This window comes from Amblyomma maculatum, unplaced genomic scaffold (genome assembly GCF_055883805.1).
Source record: "Amblyomma maculatum isolate TAMU_Amacu unplaced genomic scaffold, ASM5588380v1 scaffold_61, whole genome shotgun sequence".
Taxonomy (NCBI): domain Eukaryota; kingdom Metazoa; phylum Arthropoda; class Arachnida; order Ixodida; family Ixodidae; genus Amblyomma; species Amblyomma maculatum.
The window spans coordinates 23,112-29,712 of NW_028146786.1; positions in this window are offsets into that span (position 1 = coordinate 23,112).

Sequence of the window (6,601 nt, forward strand, 5' to 3'; positions counted from 1 at the left end):
CACAGGATACAGTCAGTTTTTCCTTCTCTCTACCCGACACACCCACGATACTATCCTCCCATTTTCCTATGACGACGATCTGTGCTTAGCGGAAACTCTGTCTGGCTGCAGAAGCGCGGCGAATAGCCCGATTTCAGATTTCGTCATCGCAAGACAGATCAAAAGCTCTCTATGACGACCCCCATCGCCAGATCACCTACCTCCCCCCCGACGACCTAGTCTGGCTTTGGAAACCTATGAGGAAACGTGGCTTACACCAGAAAATGCTGGCACGCTAAACCGGCCCATGTGTAATTTTAGAGCGACTCGGCGAACTAAACTACAGGATTGCACGCCTTATGGCCAGTGGACGACGTTCGGCGAACACTGAGGTCACGCATGTCCCCCGCCTGAACAAGTGGCATACTCGTGACAACACCTGACTCGTCCGGAGGGCTTTGTTTGCGAAAGGGGGGCAAATGTTACAGACTAGATGGATGAAGAGGAGGAGCATAGAGTGTAGGAGGACGAAGAAGTGTGTGATAGCAGAGGGGCTGTCTGGGTGAACTGTTGTTTTGTTGCAGTAGCGTTGCTTTACATCGTGACATCAAGAGTGCTAAAATATTTTTCGTTCCTTGGTTAAGACAAAAATTAGCAATACACTTTTGAAGACGATTTTTTAATGTGCACCTACGTACGTTCATAAGTAAGAAGCTTGGCAGCATGGTAGGTTTGCTAGAAATAAATATTGCTTTATAGAAGCAGCACGAATGAGACCGAGATGATGGGTATTCTTGTCGACATATCTATCCCAGAAAAACATGCGAGCCAGCACGGAGCGAACCTACCATCCACCTAGCCTGCAAAGTGTAACCTGCAGTTCAGATAGAGGGCGGGTTCGTTTCGTGTTGGCTCGCGTTTTTTTCTAAGCTAGATAGCTGTCGACAAGAATTTTCATCACCTCGGTTCATTCGTGCTGCTGCCATAAAGAAATATAAAATTCCACTAAAACTTTCATGCTGTAAAGAGATTTGCTTATGATTGTACTTTAGTCCCCGTTAGAAAAATGGCCTTCAAAAATAGAGTATTGTTAACTTTGTTCATATCCGAGAAATGAAATAATAATGCTAACAACTGCATTGAATAGCTCTGCACCCCGGAAAAAAAGGAGATTACAGGATAAAGGCAACGTTCGATCGTCCTTAGCGTGCTCCCATGAAATTGCCGAAAATTGCGAGTTTATTTCATTTTAATCTACCTTCAACCCTGCCAGCAAGCATAGAGAGACTTTATAATATTTGAGAAGGCTTTGAATATTGCACAAGATACAATGTAGATAAATCCAACAAATAATAAATCGAAGTTTTGACGTCTACTCCTAAGGGGAAGCCATAAGCACTTCTATAGAATAAAAACGTTCGTTCAGTTTTATATTTACTTAATACATTTTTTTGCATAATGCAATGTACTTAAGTGCCTGATATTTATAAATAACTTAAGATTGTTTTTACACTCTAAGATAAAAGTGGGTACCAGGGAATGCCTTTTGGGATGGTAAAAAATTGCCACATATGCGATTCCTTTCAGGGGTATCCAGTGACCTCTTTTGAGCAAAAACCATAACGGCCCTCCACTGGTAGGAGAAGCGTCAATGCGACTCCGTAGCAAATGCCGCGTTGCCTCCTTCAGGGTGGTCAGATGGCAACCCTTCACGCGTTTAGCATGACTTCTACTGTTAGAATAAAATGACTATACCCTAGGAATCACATAGACCTTTTAGAATATCGCCGCGTTGCCTCCTTCAGGGTGGTCAGTTGCAACTTTTTAGGGGTTCAGCAGGACACCCATTGTTACAGCGAAATGACATTCATTTTGGAGTCACATAGCGTTTGTTGTGCGCCGGACGTCTTTCGTGAACGTGTCAGGTGATGCCTATTAGGGGCGCACTGCTGATCCTCTAGGAAGTGCCTTGAAGGGATAGGCATACTGTCCACTCACACTGGGCCACCTTTTTGAGCTGTATCAGTTTCATGAGTATCTGTGTCATGCAACCAACATAAGCATTATTCTGAAAAGGATAGGTTCTGTAAACGTAACAGGCTTATTAAACTCAAAAGCCTAACAAATAAAAATATAAAACGCACAGGGAAGCAGCAATCCACAAGTACCTTGACTTTTTAAGAATTTGCAGTGCACAGTCGATTACTCCTGCTCCTTAAGCTGAAAAACACAACATGAGCTCTAAACCATAACATTACCAAGAAGCTAGAATACTGTTTTTTTCTTGAACAGAAAATTTATATAACGCCACCTGTCAAGCCGGCCGGCCTGCTGCAGCCTATTCTTCTCGAGTACCTTTTCACGAAGTCAGTATAGACTTGCTCGGGCCATTTGCTACGTCGTCATTGGGCCACTGGTACTTAATAGGCGCCATTGACTACCTCACCCGCTGAAACCAAAGCCCTTCCCAGCGGCACCTCTAATGATATTGCGAACTTTTTCATCTTTAACCTAGTCCTTCGCCAAGGTGCACCAGCGGTCGTTCTGAGGGGCACGACATTTACTTCAGCTCTAAAACAGGAAGTTATGCTTCTCAGTGGCGCTTGTCATCGCAGACAACAGCTTACCATCCTCAGACGAATGGCCTTGCTGAGCGACTCAATAAGAACACCGCCAATATGCTTTCTGTGTACGTCGTCGAAGACCATAAAAACTGGGACCAGATATTACCGTATGCAACACCGCAATCCAGGAAACGACACGCTTGAAACAGTTTCGTTTGGTGTACGGTCGCGAAGCCGTTGCCATGCGGGACGCAATGCTACTGTCAGATGTTGCTCACCCATCAGTACACGGAGCCCACCAATTCTTTCAGCACGCTGAGGCTGCCCGCCAAATGGCTAGACGGAGAGTCCGTGCACAGCAATCTAAAGATGCTCAACGCTACAACCTTCGTCACAGAGAGGTAATTTACAACCCTGGAGATCAGGTTTGGGTGTGGACTCCTGTTCGCCAGTGGGGCGCTCCGAGAACCTTCTGCGCCACTACCTCGGCCCGTATGAAGTGTTGCTCAAACTCAGCGACGTAACTTATGAAGTGATCCCTCAAAGAACTGTTCTCTCCCGATGGTAGGCACAATCAGAAATTGTGCACGTTGCCAGAATGAAGGCTTTCCATGACCGCTAGATCCAGCCATATGTTTTGTTCTTCCTGCCATCAGTCACAAGTACCAACAGGATATGCCCTCCCATATTGTTCCACCTAACCACGTGATGGATAAACCTTCGGTGCACCTTCCTGTTCCCGGTATACAACAGAAATCAATGGCTCCACTTAGTGGCCTCAACTTACTCTGGCGCACATCTGGTCAGAATATCCTAATTATATTCACGTATACACCGACGGATCTGTGTCAACACAGGCATCCGCTGCAGCTGTGGTCATACCAGTTCAGAAAACGACTCTGCATTTCCTTTTGGGACATACATCTACATCAACCGCTGCTTAACCCGTAGCCATTCGGGAATCTCTTCCCTACATGTGGGGAACCACCTCAAAAATGGAGTATATTCACGGACTCAGACTGCATTTCTTACTCCACACTGCCTACCAGTCCCTGGCACTAAACAATATGGAGCTCCTCACATCTGCCCAACTGCAAGGCCACAGGATAATGTTTCAATGGATCCCTGCCCAGTGCAGGTGCCATAGAAACGAACAGGCCGATGTTGAAGCGAAAGGTGCACTGAGCAGTGGCCTCGAAACAGCTGTGCCATTTTCAAGAGCGGATACGAAGTGCATTCTTACGAACTGTATGAAGATTGATACAGCAGCTTATTGGGCCCAGCCAGAAGCCCGACACACTCGTCTAAAAAGGCTCGACCGAACATTGAAATTTTATGTTCAACGTGATATTCCGCGTCATCAGGCATGCTTGCTACGTAAACTGCGTTTAAACATGGCTTTCACGCGCAGGCACTTACATTTAATTGGACAGGTGGACTCCCCGAATGTTCAACTTGGGGCACCCCACAGACTGTGGACCATATATGATTGGTGTGCACAGTGTATGCGTGAGAAAGAAGTGTGATAGCCACTTCCTTGAAGCATTTGGACAAGAGGCCTTTGTCGGAGGAACTGCTGCTGGGCGCTTGGCAGGATAAGGAAAAGGGTGTCCAGGCACTACGGGCTCTTTGCCGTTTTTTGTGCGCCACCGGACTTGATACGCGCTTGTAAAGCAAGCTGCCGCGCTTGTATATATATTTCATATGTCTTCTCCCACTTCGTCACCCATCATGATCTTCTTTCTTCTCCCCTTCCCCTTCCCCAGTGCAGAGTAGCAGGCCAGATTTTAATCATTCCGGCCAACCTCTCTGCCTTTGCTTTCAATAAATCCATATATCTATCTTCATGTGACTGCTTCTTACTTCTCGATATGAACTTAACATTCACGCTTCCTGCGGTTCTGCCTTGTGAGGCAGAACCGCAGGAAGCGTGGCCATGCGGCATCGGGACCATGCCTTTTTTCACCGGGAGGGGAAATGCCGCAATTTTATTCACTTACTGGCGCCGCTATGTGGCCAAGCTCTGAAGTCTGTCACGTACTCGTGTTCTTCGCTCGAGGAGCTCGCTCCGTGCCTTTATTCACCGGTGCTTGTGCATTAGTGCCCAGCAAACTGACTTACTTAGCTTTACTGGCTTCTGTCACAATATATAAATCAATTTATTGAACTGCGCCCTTATTATTTACATAGGCAGGCCTCCCGCGCCGCTTCCCGTCTTTTCTGAATTGGCGGTTTTGGAATCTGTCCACTTACCCAAGCTTACTCAGCTGTAAAACCTTACAACCTTAAAATGTAAAATTCAGATTTATTATGCACTCTTCTATTCACATTTAACTTACTGCAATTTAGTATGGGCTACGACGACAAAGACTAATATGGACAAATTAATTGTGCTGCAAAAAAGAATCGTTCGCCTGATTGCTAACCTTGAACGATCATTTCCCACAACAGACGTTTTTCAAATACATAACATCATTCGCATCGACAATCTTTATGAATTCCGTTTTCTGCAAACAATGTATTTTTATTCCACCAATGTCACAAATAATTGATCAACGTTGGCATATTTAGAATTGCGCCATACTTCGGTGGACACACGGAATCAAGACACATGGACAATACAGTTTTTTTTGTGATAACTACAAATTGCAGTCTTTAATTTATAACCTCCCTCGCACATTGAACATTTTTAAAAACACTGCTGGCTATACCAAAAAAGACCTACTCAGCTATTTTGGTAAATTATGAAATGAATATAAGTTGTTTTGATTTGTTTATCTATGCATTATTTCCGTATGTATTGTGTTATCTTTGTGCAGATGGCTGTATGGTTCTCTTATATACTTGATTTGCATTATTATAGAAATCTTCTATTTTTTCTTATTTACGTTACAGCTGTTACTTTTGTATGAATTTTTTTTCTACGTGAGTCTTTCTCTTGTTTCTTTTCTGTTGTATATTGCGAGTTTTCATTAAGTTTGTATTATTTCATTGTTACATTTTTGTTGTCACGCTTGCTGTGTACGCCATGCCTTGCAACGGTTTCCTGGACTTAGTCAAGCTGGTCTAGCAGCTTTTATTCAGGAAACCTTCCAGCAAAACTAGAAAATAAATAAATAAATAAACTGTCTACAAACCAAAACACGGTGCACTGATCACTTTAGCTCCACGCTGATCGCAAGCGCACATTCCTGCTACAATCATATGGACAGTTCAGATGACGTTCAGACGTTCGTCTCTCGAGGCCCGTCGCCTCTCAATTGTTTAGGCTGCACGGACGTATGTAATCAGACGAGACAATGACAACAAGATTAAATGTCGTTATTATGGCCAAGTCTAGCCAGACTGTCGAAAGTGTATCTGAGGCGAAAAATATATTAACAAAAACTCCTATATATAAAATCACTATCAATGCATTTTGCTTGATTGATAGCGGCGAATTGCTGACAGGGGCGAGTTGTTTGACATCAAATGAGCACGTGACATAGCCGAGTTCGTAGAAGTCAGCAGTGACGCTATGCAGGATCCCCAAGTTTCGCTAAACTCAGGATCTCCCCGAGCTCTGGCGACGCCTCAGAAGGTGAGTAAATGCTACCAAGACATAGAATTCAACCCTTTTAACACCTGCCAGTTTTTGTTGTTTATTGTGAGTCATTCTATGGTTATCAGAACTCGGGTGTCGCTTAATGGGCCTGGTGGGAAGTCGAGAAAGTACGACTCGCGTGATCACATCTCCGGTGCAGTATTTCACTTATGTTTCCACTGAGTGCAACTTGTGCAAGTAAGTTGTAGAAAGAATATTTTAGCATGTTTTTATTACGTGTTTACCGGTATTTTACAAGCATTCGATAGAGGGCAAGTTGCGCGCTTAGCGTGCTTAGCAGAACTTACAATTTATTGCATTTTGTTTTGCTCACGAGAAAAAGCCGCTGCCCTCCTATCAGCTATGAACGGCATTTACTGATTGTAAAATTCCACGGGAGACGGTGCCTTCCCTTGCGACGCGGCTTGGAAGACTCGCGCGTGATTTGAATAAAGTGAAGGCTCTGAAAGTTGAA